This window comes from Pleurodeles waltl, chromosome 6 (genome assembly GCF_031143425.1).
Source record: "Pleurodeles waltl isolate 20211129_DDA chromosome 6, aPleWal1.hap1.20221129, whole genome shotgun sequence".
NCBI lineage: Eukaryota > Metazoa > Chordata > Amphibia > Caudata > Salamandridae > Pleurodeles > Pleurodeles waltl.
In genome coordinates this window covers 385127095-385142278 of record NC_090445.1, presented here as the reverse complement: position 1 = coordinate 385142278, position 15184 = coordinate 385127095, and the positions used below count along the sequence as shown (strand labels likewise).

Genomic DNA, 15184 nt, shown 5'->3' with positions numbered 1-15184 from the left:
TGCTGACCTTCAAAAACCAACATGATCGGACTTTGACGATGGTGGGATTTGTATCCACACATGCAGAGCACACTGTATGGGCAGTCCGCCACCTTAACCACTCACCCACTTCATCCACCCTGTAACAGGATTTAAAGCATTTGTACACACGAGGTACTCTGTTGACACTAGTCTGTAGCTAAAATGAAAACAGTTGAAGTAAGATATCCAACTACCCACCTTCCCCCAACTTGGGTCCAACATATCATTTTCTGGCTAAATTCCTCCTTTGTGCTTATGAGACATAACAATTAGATTCCCCTAGACTTTGTCGGAACTGACAGGATATAATTGAATGTGGTTTTCAAAAGACTGAATTTTATGTTACAGGACAATTATAGAATCTTTTCCGGTTCCACTGTAATTGTAGTAATCAGGGTAACATGTTTGCATGTGAGCTGATCTTGCATACGGTATGTTGATGACGATCCTGTCGTCTACTAAGTCACCTCTAGGTGGCGCAGTTGGACTCATGGTGTATGTGTGAGCTCCAGTGGCGCAATCGGTTAGCGCGCGGTACTTATACAGCAGTACTTGCACTGAGCCATTCCGAGGTTGTGAGTTCGAGCCTCACCTGGAGCAACTGCATTATCTTTTTTAAATCATTTCACTGAAAGGAAAAATTAAACTCAGATTAAAGATGGCGCTTGCTAAAGATTATTCACTTCTATTCAGAATCTTCCTGTCTGACTCCTCCGGGTCCCTAGGATCACATCGCCTTCGGGACGATTCGTTTCACTGCATTATGATGTGCTGACTTGTGAACTATGCATTCACATCAGTGTATTCAAAAAGAAATTTGCTAAATAACAAGAATAATAAAAACAGTATAGTCGCATGAATAGCCATAAATTGAAGAGCTGCAAAAAATGTTGATCAACCAAATTGAATAAAATATAACTCATATAAATGGCAAAAGGATAGCATCATCACACAAAGGCCTTAGCCAAATATGCTATTCCTCTAAAGTAGATTGTACCTCTTGTGTGCTGTGATTGTTCCTCCAATACAAAATTCATTTTTAATTTGTCTGCAATTTTGAAAAATAATGCCTGCTAGAAGTCAACTTTTTAAAATGATTTCATTCATGACACGTATTTCTCTAACCTGTGATTGTGGTCCATGCTCAATTTCTCTTTTCCTCATCCCCATCCTGATTCTACTTCTTGAGACACCAGGTTCACTTCTTTATCCACCCCAACCAATCAAGGTCACCAAATCTATCAAACAAGTCTGCCTGCATTCACTTTCACTTTAAGTACAAGATAAGTTGTATCATTTAAACAGAGAGCATGAGAAAAGGAAGTTTATGGTGAGTGGTGGCTGGGGTTTTGAGGATTCACCTCATTTTCCTGAGAGCCGAGGTATCTGGGAGCTATAGTGTTTTGAGAGGAAAGAAATTAAAATCTCCAAGGTGCCACTGCTCGAGCCCTATAACGTTCGTTATGTGGAAGCAGATTGAGCAGAAAGAGAGGTCAGATACTCGCTCAACCTTTCCAAGGGACGGTAAACATTGAGTTATTATCTGGTTTTGCCTAGCAGGGTGAGAACAGCGTTTGTCAGGCGTTTGTCAGGCAATGGAAGGGGAGACGAATGAGTCGTAGTTCTCTGGTATTATTCAAGTCTTCTTGCTAAGATAAAAGCAGAAAAGGGAACGTTGACAATAAGCAAGCTTAAAACGAGGTGTGATTCCTAAGTGAAAAAAAGAGTTAAGATTTAAAAGATAATCAGAAGACCCTGATGAGGATTGAACTCGTGTCCCCTGGTTCTAAACAATCAGTGCTTTGCCACAGAGCTACAAAGCCGGAGGGTTTCCATAGCTCAGAGTGCCATATGTAGTCTTAAGGCAGAATGTGGCCAGCTGTGAGTTTCAGAGTATGAGTGGAAGCCTATGTACTTATGAATGTCAACATATAGGCACAAATTAAACTACATTCTTAAGGCACTTTTCTTGGAAGGTGGCAAAACTCTATATTCTTAGGAGAATATTAAAGTACTCACATTACTCAGGATATGGATATCAGTAGTTAGTATCTCTGCAATCTGAGACATTTACAGGAAACTGCTCATCAGAAGGGATATGTCAGTGCAGGGCAGACATAAATAAATGGCTCTTCAAACAGCTGACACTTTAGTAGTAAGAGCTGCTTTCTATTCCTTCCAGATATCCAAACTAAGTAGAAGGCCATGCTTGAAGGAAAGACATTCTTCTGGGCTCTCCATGAAAGACTAACTTTCTAATAAACACAACACCCTCTATTTTATTTGATGTATTTGCTACAATGGATTAGCCAGATGGGATCATCTAACGATTTCTGGATGTGTCTCGAAAGAGAGCGTAATTATACTGGGAGCAGTGCTGACCTTCAAAAACCAACATGATCGGACTTTGACGATGGTGGGATTTTTATCCACACATGCAGAGCACACTGTATGGGCAGTCCACCACCTTAACCACTCACCCACTTCATCCACCCTGTAACAGGATTTAAAGCATTTGTACACACGAGGTACTCTGTTGACACTAGTCTGTAGCTAAAATGAAAACAGTTGAATTAAGATATCCAACTACCCACCTTCCCCCAACTTGGGTCCAACATATCATTTTCTGGCTAAATTCCTCCTTTGTGCTTATGAGACATAACAATTAGATTCCCCTAGACTTTGTCGGAACTGACGAGATATAATTGAATGTGGTTTTCAAAAGACTGAATTTTATGTTACAGGACAATTATAGAATCTTTTCCGGTTCCACTGTAATTGTAGTAATCAGGGTAACATGTTTGCATGTGAGCTGATCTTGCATACGGTATGTTGATGACGATCCTGTCGTCTACTGAGTCACCTCTAGGTCACGCAGTTGGACTCATGGTGTATGTGTGAGCTCCAGTGGCGCAATCGGTTAGCGCGCGGTACTTATACAGTAGTACTTGCACTGAGCCATGCTGAGGTTGTGAGTTCCTGGCGCAACTGCATTATCTTTTTTAAATCATTTCACTGAAAGTAAAAATTAAACTCAGATTAAAGATGGCGCTTGCTAAAGATTATTTACTTCTATTCAGAATCTTCCTGTCTGACTCCTCCGGGTCCCTAGGATCACATCGCCTTCAGTACGGTTCGTTTCACTGCATTATGATGTGCTGACTTGTGAACTATGCATTCACATCAGTGTATTCAAAAAGAAATTTGATAAATAACAAGAATAATAAAAACAGTATAGTCGCATGAATAGCCATAAATTGAAGAGCTGCAAAAAATGTTGATCAACCAAATTGAATAAAATATAACTCATATAAATGGAAAAAGGATAGCATCATCACACAAAGGCCTTAGCCAAATATGCTATTCCTCTAAAGTAGATTGTAGCTCTTGTGTGCTGTGATTGTTCCTCCAATACAAAATTCATTTTTAATTTGTCTGCAATTTTGAAAAATAATGCCTGCTAGAAGTCAACTTTTTAAAATGATTTCATTCATGACACGTATTTCTCTAACCTGTGATTGTGGTCCCTGCTCAATTTCTCTTTTCCTCATCCCCATCCTGATTCTACTTCTTGAGACACCAGGTTCACTTCTTTATCCACCCCAACCAATCAAGGTCACCAAATCTATGAAACAAGTCTGCCTGCATTCACTTTCACTTCAAGTACAAGATAAGTTGTATCATTTGAACAGAGAGCATGAGAAAAGGAAGTTTATGGTGAGTGGTGGCTGGGGTTTTGAGGATTCACCTCATTTTCCTGAGAGCCAAGGTATCTGTGAGCTATAGTGTTTTGAGAGGAAAGAAATTAAAATCTCCAAGGTGCCACTGCTCGAGCCCTATAACGCTCGTTATGTGGAAGCAGATTGAGCAGAAAGAGAGGTCGGATACTCGCTCAACCTTTCAAGGGACGGTAAACATTGAGTTATTATCTGGTTTTGCCTAGCAGGGTGAGAACAGCGTTTGTCAGGCAATCGGAAGGGGAGACGAATGAGTCGTAGTTCTCTGGTATTATTCAAGTCTTCTTGCTAAGATAAAAGCAGAAAAGGGAACGTTGACAATAAGCAAGCTTAAAACGAGGTGTGATTCCTAGGTGAAATAACTTGAAAAGAGTTAAGATTTAAAAGATAAACAGAAGACCCTGATGAGGATTGAACTCGTGTCCCCTGGTTCTAAAAAATCAGTGCTTTGCCACTGAGCTACAAAGCCGGAGAGTTTCCACATCTCAGAGTGCCATATGTAGTCTTAAGGCAGAAGGTGGCGAGCTGTGAGTTTCAGAGTATGAGTGGAAACCTATGTACTTATGAATGTCAACATATAGGCACAAATTAAACTACATTCTTAAGGCACTTTTCTTGGAAGGTGGCAAAACTCTATATTCTTAGGAGAATATTAAAGTACTCACATTACTCAGGATATGGATATCAGTAGTTAGTATCTCTGCAATCTGAGACATTTACAGGAAACTACTCATCAGAAGGGATATGTCAGTGCAGGGCAGACATAAATAAATGGCTCTTCAAACAGCTGACACTTTAGTAGTAGGAGCTGCATCCTATTCCTTCCAGATATCCAAACTAAGTAGAAGGCCATGCTTGAAGGAAAGACATTCTTCTGGGCTCTCCATGAACGACTAACTTTCTAATAAACACAACACCCTCTATTTTATTTAATGTATTTGCTACAATGGATTAGCCAGATGGGATCATCTAACGATTTCTGGATGTGTCTCGAAAGAGAGCGTAATTATACTGGGAGCAGTGCAGACCTTCAAAAACCAACATGATCGGACTTTGACGATGGTAGGATTTGTATCCACACATGCAGAGCACACTGTATGGGCAGTCCGCCACCTTAACCACTCACCCACTTCATCCACCCTGTAACAGGATTTAAATCATTTGTACACACGAGGTACTCTGTTGAGAATAGTCTGTAGCTAAAATGAAAACAGTTGAAGTAAGATATCCAACTACCCACCTTCCCCCAACTTGGGTCCAACATATCATTTTCTGGCTAAATTCCTCCTTTGTGCTTATGAGACATAACAATTAGATTCCCCTAGACTTTGTCGGAACTGACGAGATATAATTGAATGTGGTTTTCAAAAGACTGAATTTTATGTTACAGGACAATTATAGAATCTTTTCCGGTTCCACTGTAATTGTAGTAATCAGGGTAACATGTTTGCATGTGAGCTGATCTTGCATACGGTATGTTGATGACGATCCTGTCGTCTACTCAGTCACCTCTAGGTGGCGCAGTTGGAAGCTGGGGGTATGTGTGAGGTCCAGTGGTGCAATCGGTTAGCGCGCAGTACTTATGTAGCAGTACTTGCACTGAGCCATGCTGAAGTTGTGAGTTCGAGTCTCACCTGGAGCAACTGCATTATGTTTTTTAAATCATTTCACTGAATTGAAAAATTAAACTCAGATTAAAGATGGCGCTTGCTAAAGATTATTTACTTCTATTCAGAATGTTCCTGTCTGACTCCTCCGGGTCCCTAGGAGCACATCGCCTTCGGGACGATTCGTTTCACTGTATTATGATGTGCTGACTTGTGAACTATTCATTCACATCAGTGTATTCAAAAAGAAATTTGCTAAATAACAAGAATAATAAAAACAGTATAGTCGCATGAATAGCCATAAATTGAAGAGCTGCAAAAAATGTTGATCAACCAAATTGAATAAAATATAACTCATATAAATGACAAAAGGATAGCATCATCACACAAAGGCCTTAGCCAAATATGAAATTCCTCTAAAGTAGATTGTAGCTCTTGTGTGCTGTAATTGTTCCTCTAATACAAAATTCATTTTTAATTTGTCTGCATTTTTGAAAAATAATGCCTGCTAGAAGTCAACTTTTTTAAATGATTTCATTCATGACACGTATTTCTCTAACCTGTGATTGTGGTCCCTGCTCAATTTCTCTTTTCCTCATCCCCATCCTGATTCTACTTCTTGAGGCACCAGGTTCCCTTCTTTATCCACCCCAACCAATCCAGGTCACCAAATCTATCATACAAGTCTGCCTGCATTCACTTTCCCTTTAAGTACAAGATAAGTTGTATCATTTGAACAGAGAGCATGAGAAAAGGAAGTTTATGGTGAGTGGTGGCTGGGGTTTTGAGGATTCACCTCATTTTCCTGAGAGCCGAGGTATCTGGGAGCTATAGTGTTTTGAGAGGAAAGAAATTAAAATCTCCAAGGTGCCACTGCTCGAGCCCTATAACGCTCGTTATGTGGAAGCAGATTGAGCAGAAAGAGAGGTCAGATACTCGCTCAACCTTTCCAAGGGACGGTAAACATTGAGTTATTATCTGGTTTTGCCTAGCAGGGTGAGAACAGCGTTTGTCAGGCGTTTGTCAGGCAATCGGAAGGGGAGACGAATGAGTCGTAGTTCTCTGGTATTATTCAAGTCTTCTTGCTAAGATAAAAGCAGAAAAGGGAACGTTGACAATAAGCAAGCTTAAAACGAGGTGTGATTCCTAGGTGAAATAACTTGAAAAGAGTTAAGATTTAAAAGATAAACAGAAGACCCTGATGAGGATTGAACTCGTGTCCCCTGGTTCCAAAAAATCCGTGCTTTGCCACTGAGCTACAAAGCCGGAGGATTTCCATACCTCAGAGTGCCATATGTAGTCTTAAGGCAGAATGTGGCCAGCTGTGAGTTTCAGAGTATGAGTGGAAACCTATGTACTTATGAATGTCAACATATAGGCACACATTAAACTACATTCTTAAGGCACTTTTCGTGGAAGGTGGCAAAACTCTATATTCTTAGGAGAATATTAAAGAACTCACATTACTCAGGATATGGATATCAGTAGTTAGTATCTCTGCAATCTGAGACATTTACAGGAAACTACTCATCAGAAGGGATATGTCAGTGCAGGGCAGACATAAATAAATGGCTCTTCAAACAGCTGACACTTTAGTAGTAAGAGCTGCTTTCTATTCCTTCCAGATATCCAAACTAAGTAGAAGGCCATGCTTGAAGGAAAGACATTCTTCTGGGCTCTCCATGAAAGACTAACTTTCTAATAAACACAACACCCTCTATTTTATTTAATGTATTTGCTACAATGGATTAGCCAGATGGGATCATCTAACGATTTCTGGATGTGTCTCGAAAGAGAGCGTAATTATACTGGGAGCAGTGCTGACCTTCAAAAACCAACATGATCGGACTTTGACGATGGTGGGATTTGTATCCACACATGCAGAGCACACTGTATGGGCAGTCCGCCACCTTAACCACTCACCCACTTCATTCACCCTGTAACAGGATTTAAATCATTTGTACACACGAGGTACTCTGTTGACAATAGTCTGTAGCTAAAATGAAAACAGTTGAAGTAAGATATCCAACTACCCACCTTCCCCCAACTTGGGTCCAACATATCATTTTCTGGCTAAATTCCTCCTTTGTGCTTATGAGACATAACAATTAGATTCCCCTAGACTTTGTCGGAACTGACGAGATATAATTGAATGTGGTTTTCAAAAGACTGAATTTTATGTTACAGGACAATTATAGAATCTTTTCCGGTTCCACTGTAATTGTAGTAATCAGGGTAACATGTTTGCATGTGAGCTGATCTTGCATACGGTATGTTGATGACGATCCTGTCGTCTACTCAGTCACCTCTAGGTGGCGCAGTTGGAAGCTGGGGGTATGTGTGAGGTCCAGTGGTGCAATCGGTTAGCGCGCAGTACTTATATAGCAGTACTTGCACTGAGCCATTCTGAAGTTGTGAGTTCGAGCCTCACCTGGCGCAACTGCATTATGTTTTTTAAATCATTTCACTGAATTGAAAAATGAAACTCAGATTAAAGATGGCGCTTGCTAAAGATTATTTACTTCTATTCAGAATGTTCCTGTCTGACTCCTCCGGGTCCCTAGGAGCACATCGCCTTCGGGACGATTCGTTTCACTGTATTATGATGTGCTGACTTGTGAACTATGCTTTCACATCAGTGTATTCAAAAAGAAATTTGCTAAATAACAAGAATAATAAAAACAGTATAGTCGCATGAATAGCCATAAATTGAAGAGCTGCAAAAAATGTTGATCAACCAAATTGAATAAAATATAACTCATATAAAAAACAAAAGGATAGCATCATCACACAAAGGCCTTAGCCAAATATGAAATTCCTCTAAAGTAGATTGTAGCTCTTGTGTGCTGTGATTGTTCCTCTCATACAAAATTCATTTTTAATTTGTCTGCATTTTTGAAAAATAATGCCTGCTAGAAGTCAACTTTTTTAAATGATTTCATTCATGACACGTATTTCTCTAACCTGTGATTGTGGTCCCTGCTCAATTTCACTTTTCCTCATCCCCATCCTGATTCTACTTCTTGAGGCACCAGGTTCCCTTCTTTATCCACCCCAACCAATCCAGGTCACCAAATCTATCATACAAGTCTGCCTGCATTCACTTTCCCTTTAAGTACAAGATAAGTTGTATCATTTGAACAGAGAGCATGAGAAAAGGAAGTTTATGGTGAGTGGTGGCTGGGGTTTTGAAGATTCACCTCATTTTCCTGAGAGCCGAGGTATCTGGGAGCTATAGTGTTTTGAGAGGAAAGAAATTAAAATCTCCAAGGTGCCACTGCTCGAGCTCTATAACGCTCGTTATATGGAAGCAGATTGAGCAGAAAGAGAGGTCAGATACTCGCTCAACCTTTCCAAGGGACGGTAAACATTGAGTTATTATCTGGTTTTGCCTAGCAGGGTGAGAACAGCGTTTGTCAGGCGTTTGTCAGGCAATCGGAAGGGGAGACGAATGAGTCGTAGTTCTCTGGTATTATTCAAGTCTTCTTGCTAAGATAAAAGCAGAAAAGGGAACGTTGACAATAAGCAAGCTTAAAACGAGGTGTGATTCCTAGGTGAAATAACTTGAAAAGAGTTAAGATTTAAAAGATAAACAGAAGATCCTGATGAGGATTGAACTCGTGTCCCCTGGTTCCAAAAAATCCGTGCTTTGCCACTGAGCTACAAAGCCGGAGGATTTCCATATCTCAGAGTGCCATATGTAGTCTTAAGGCAGAATGCGGCCAGCTGTGAGTTTCAGAGTATGAGTGGAAACCTATGTACTTATGAATGTCAACATATAGGCACACATTAAACTACATTCTTAAGGCACTTTTCGTGGAAGGTGGCAAAACTCTATATTCTTAGGAGAATATTAAAGAACTCACATTACTCAGGATATGGATATCAGTAGTTAGTATCTCTGCAATCTGAGACATTTACAGGAAACTACTCATCAGAAGGGATATGTCAGTGCAGGGCAGACATAAATAAATGGCTCTTCAAACAGCTGACACTTTAGAAGTAAGAGCTGCTTTCTATTCCTTCCAGATATCCAAACTAAGTAGAAGGCCATGCTTGAAGGAAAGACATTCTTCTGGGCTCTCCATGAAAGACTAACTTTCTAATAAACACAACACCCTCTATTTTATTTAATGTATTTGCTACAATGGATTAGCCAGATGGGATCATCTAACGATTTCTGGATGTGTCTCGAAAGAGAGCGTAATTATACTGGGAGCAGTGCTGACCTTCAAAAACCAACATGATCGGACTTTGACGATGGTGGGATTTGTATCCACACATGCAGAGCACACTGTATGGGCAGTCCGCCACCTTAACCACTCACCCACTTCATCCACCCTGTAACAGGATTTAAAGCATTTGTACACACGAGGTACTCTGTTGACACTAGTCTGTAGCTAAAATGAAAACAGTTGAAGTAAGATATCCAACTACCCACCTTCCCCCAACTTGGGTCCAACATATCATTTTCTGGCTAAATTCCTCCTTTGTGCTTATGAGACATAACAATTAGATTCCCCTAGACTTTGTCGGAACTGACAGGATATAATTGAATGTGGTTTTCAAAAGACTGAATTTTATGTTACAGGACAATTATAGAATCTTTTCCGGTTCCACTGTAATTGTAGTAATCAGGGTAACATGTTTGCATGTGAGCTGATCTTGCATACGGTATGTTGATGACGATCCTGTCGTCTACTAAGTCACCTCTAGGTGGCGCAGTTGGACTCATGGTGTATGTGTGAGCTCCAGTGGCGCAATCGGTTAGCGCGCGGTACTTATACAGCAGTACTTGCACTGAGCCATTCCGAGGTTGTGAGTTCGAGCCTCACCTGGAGCAACTGCATTATCTTTTTTAAATCATTTCACTGAAAGGAAAAATTAAACTCAGATTAAAGATGGCGCTTGCTAAAGATTATTCACTTCTATTCAGAATCTTCCTGTCTGACTCCTCCGGGTCCCTAGGATCACATCGCCTTCGGGACGATTCGTTTCACTGCATTATGATGTGCTGACTTGTGAACTATGCATTCACATCAGTGTATTCAAAAAGAAATTTGCTAAATAACAAGAATAATAAAAACAGTATAGTCGCATGAATAGCCATAAATTGAAGAGCTGCAAAAAATGTTGATCAACCAAATTGAATAAAATATAACTCATATAAATGGCAAAAGGATAGCATCATCACACAAAGGCCTTAGCCAAATATGCTATTCCTCTAAAGTAGATTGTACCTCTTGTGTGCTGTGATTGTTCCTCCAATACAAAATTCATTTTTAATTTGTCTGCAATTTTGAAAAATAATGCCTGCTAGAAGTCAACTTTTTAAAATGATTTCATTCATGACACGTATTTCTCTAACCTGTGATTGTGGTCCATGCTCAATTTCTCTTTTCCTCATCCCCATCCTGATTCTACTTCTTGAGACACCAGGTTCACTTCTTTATCCACCCCAACCAATCAAGGTCACCAAATCTATCAAACAAGTCTGCCTGCATTCACTTTCACTTTAAGTACAAGATAAGTTGTATCATTTAAACAGAGAGCATGAGAAAAGGAAGTTTATGGTGAGTGGTGGCTGGGGTTTTGAGGATTCACCTCATTTTCCTGAGAGCCGAGGTATCTGGGAGCTATAGTGTTTTGAGAGGAAAGAAATTAAAATCTCCAAGGTGCCACTGCTCGAGCCCTATAACGTTCGTTATGTGGAAGCAGATTGAGCAGAAAGAGAGGTCAGATACTCGCTCAACCTTTCCAAGGGACGGTAAACATTGAGTTATTATCTGGTTTTGCCTAGCAGGGTGAGAACAGCGTTTGTCAGGCGTTTGTCAGGCAATGGAAGGGGAGACGAATGAGTCGTAGTTCTCTGGTATTATTCAAGTCTTCTTGCTAAGATAAAAGCAGAAAAGGGAACGTTGACAATAAGCAAGCTTAAAACGAGGTGTGATTCCTAAGTGAAAAAAAGAGTTAAGATTTAAAAGATAATCAGAAGACCCTGATGAGGATTGAACTCGTGTCCCCTGGTTCTAAACAATCAGTGCTTTGCCACAGAGCTACAAAGCCGGAGGGTTTCCATAGCTCAGAGTGCCATATGTAGTCTTAAGGCAGAATGTGGCCAGCTGTGAGTTTCAGAGTATGAGTGGAAGCCTATGTACTTATGAATGTCAACATATAGGCACAAATTAAACTACATTCTTAAGGCACTTTTCTTGGAAGGTGGCAAAACTCTATATTCTTAGGAGAATATTAAAGTACTCACATTACTCAGGATATGGATATCAGTAGTTAGTATCTCTGCAATCTGAGACATTTACAGGAAACTGCTCATCAGAAGGGATATGTCAGTGCAGGGCAGACATAAATAAATGGCTCTTCAAACAGCTGACACTTTAGTAGTAAGAGCTGCTTTCTATTCCTTCCAGATATCCAAACTAAGTAGAAGGCCATGCTTGAAGGAAAGACATTCTTCTGGGCTCTCCATGAAAGACTAACTTTCTAATAAACACAACACCCTCTATTTTATTTGATGTATTTGCTACAATGGATTAGCCAGATGGGATCATCTAACGATTTCTGGATGTGTCTCGAAAGAGAGCGTAATTATACTGGGAGCAGTGCTGACCTTCAAAAACCAACATGATCGGACTTTGACGATGGTGGGATTTTTATCCACACATGCAGAGCACACTGTATGGGCAGTCCACCACCTTAACCACTCACCCACTTCATCCACCCTGTAACAGGATTTAAAGCATTTGTACACACGAGGTACTCTGTTGACACTAGTCTGTAGCTAAAATGAAAACAGTTGAATTAAGATATCCAACTACCCACCTTCCCCCAACTTGGGTCCAACATATCATTTTCTGGCTAAATTCCTCCTTTGTGCTTATGAGACATAACAATTAGATTCCCCTAGACTTTGTCGGAACTGACGAGATATAATTGAATGTGGTTTTCAAAAGACTGAATTTTATGTTACAGGACAATTATAGAATCTTTTCCGGTTCCACTGTAATTGTAGTAATCAGGGTAACATGTTTGCATGTGAGCTGATCTTGCATACGGTATGTTGATGACGATCCTGTCGTCTACTGAGTCACCTCTAGGTCACGCAGTTGGACTCATGGTGTATGTGTGAGCTCCAGTGGCGCAATCGGTTAGCGCGCGGTACTTATACAGTAGTACTTGCACTGAGCCATGCTGAGGTTGTGAGTTCCTGGCGCAACTGCATTATCTTTTTTAAATCATTTCACTGAAAGTAAAAATTAAACTCAGATTAAAGATGGCGCTTGCTAAAGATTATTTACTTCTATTCAGAATCTTCCTGTCTGACTCCTCCGGGTCCCTAGGATCACATCGCCTTCAGTACGGTTCGTTTCACTGCATTATGATGTGCTGACTTGTGAACTATGCATTCACATCAGTGTATTCAAAAAGAAATTTGATAAATAACAAGAATAATAAAAACAGTATAGTCGCATGAATAGCCATAAATTGAAGAGCTGCAAAAAATGTTGATCAACCAAATTGAATAAAATATAACTCATATAAATGGAAAAAGGATAGCATCATCACACAAAGGCCTTAGCCAAATATGCTATTCCTCTAAAGTAGATTGTAGCTCTTGTGTGCTGTGATTGTTCCTCCAATACAAAATTCATTTTTAATTTGTCTGCAATTTTGAAAAATAATGCCTGCTAGAAGTCAACTTTTTAAAATGATTTCATTCATGACACGTATTTCTCTAACCTGTGATTGTGGTCCCTGCTCAATTTCTCTTTTCCTCATCCCCATCCTGATTCTACTTCTTGAGACACCAGGTTCACTTCTTTATCCACCCCAACCAATCAAGGTCACCAAATCTATGAAACAAGTCTGCCTGCATTCACTTTCACTTCAAGTACAAGATAAGTTGTATCATTTGAACAGAGAGCATGAGAAAAGGAAGTTTATGGTGAGTGGTGGCTGGGGTTTTGAGGATTCACCTCATTTTCCTGAGAGCCAAGGTATCTGTGAGCTATAGTGTTTTGAGAGGAAAGAAATTAAAATCTCCAAGGTGCCACTGCTCGAGCCCTATAACGCTCGTTATGTGGAAGCAGATTGAGCAGAAAGAGAGGTCGGATACTCGCTCAACCTTTCAAGGGACGGTAAACATTGAGTTATTATCTGGTTTTGCCTAGCAGGGTGAGAACAGCGTTTGTCAGGCAATCGGAAGGGGAGACGAATGAGTCGTAGTTCTCTGGTATTATTCAAGTCTTCTTGCTAAGATAAAAGCAGAAAAGGGAACGTTGACAATAAGCAAGCTTAAAACGAGGTGTGATTCCTAGGTGAAATAACTTGAAAAGAGTTAAGATTTAAAAGATAAACAGAAGACCCTGATGAGGATTGAACTCGTGTCCCCTGGTTCTAAAAAATCAGTGCTTTGCCACTGAGCTACAAAGCCGGAGAGTTTCCACATCTCAGAGTGCCATATGTAGTCTTAAGGCAGAAGGTGGCGAGCTGTGAGTTTCAGAGTATGAGTGGAAACCTATGTACTTATGAATGTCAACATATAGGCACAAATTAAACTACATTCTTAAGGCACTTTTCTTGGAAGGTGGCAAAACTCTATATTCTTAGGAGAATATTAAAGTACTCACATTACTCAGGATATGGATATCAGTAGTTAGTATCTCTGCAATCTGAGACATTTACAGGAAACTACTCATCAGAAGGGATATGTCAGTGCAGGGCAGACATAAATAAATGGCTCTTCAAACAGCTGACACTTTAGTAGTAGGAGCTGCATCCTATTCCTTCCAGATATCCAAACTAAGTAGAAGGCCATGCTTGAAGGAAAGACATTCTTCTGGGCTCTCCATGAACGACTAACTTTCTAATAAACACAACACCCTCTATTTTATTTAATGTATTTGCTACAATGGATTAGCCAGATGGGATCATCTAACGATTTCTGGATGTGTCTCGAAAGAGAGCGTAATTATACTGGGAGCAGTGCAGACCTTCAAAAACCAACATGATCGGACTTTGACGATGGTAGGATTTGTATCCACACATGCAGAGCACACTGTATGGGCAGTCCGCCACCTTAACCACTCACCCACTTCATCCACCCTGTAACAGGATTTAAATCATTTGTACACACGAGGTACTCTGTTGAGAATAGTCTGTAGCTAAAATGAAAACAGTTGAAGTAAGATATCCAACTACCCACCTTCCCCCAACTTGGGTCCAACATATCATTTTCTGGCTAAATTCCTCCTTTGTGCTTATGAGACATAACAATTAGATTCCCCTAGACTTTGTCGGAACTGACGAGATATAATTGAATGTGGTTTTCAAAAGACTGAATTTTATGTTACAGGACAATTATAGAATCTTTTCCGGTTCCACTGTAATTGTAGTAATCAGGGTAACATGTTTGCATGTGAGCTGATCTTGCATACGGTATGTTGATGACGATCCTGTCGTCTACTCAGTCACCTCTAGGTGGCGCAGTTGGAAGCTGGGGGTATGTGTGAGGTCCAGTGGTGCAATCGGTTAGCGCGCAGTACTTATGTAGCAGTACTTGCACTGAGCCATGCTGAAGTTGTGAGTTCGAGTCTCACCTGGAGCAACTGCATTATGTTTTTTAAATCATTTCACTGAATTGAAAAATTAAACTCAGATTAAAGATGGCGCTTGCTAAAGATTATTTACTTCTATTCAGAATGTTCCTGTCTGACTCCTCCGGGTCCCTAGGAGCACATCGCCTTCGGGACGATTCGTTTCACTGTATTATGATGTGCTGACTTGTGAACTATTCATTCACAT

General features: G+C 40.2%; 2 non-coding genes across 2 annotated transcripts; both read left to right on the top strand.

Moving 5' to 3' along the window:
• The first annotated feature begins 526 nt into the window (after nt 1–526).
• TRNAI-UAU (transfer RNA isoleucine (anticodon UAU)) lies at nt 527–621 on the top strand. The gene is made up of 2 exons: nt 527–564; nt 586–621. It is a non-coding gene; the product is annotated as a tRNA-Ile (tRNA).
• A 9492-nt stretch (nt 622–10113) lies between these two features.
• Nucleotides 10114–10208, top strand: TRNAI-UAU (transfer RNA isoleucine (anticodon UAU)). Its single transcript has 2 exons — nt 10114–10151; nt 10173–10208. It is a non-coding gene; the product is annotated as a tRNA-Ile (tRNA).
• Nucleotides 10209–15184: the final 4976 nt, after the last annotated feature.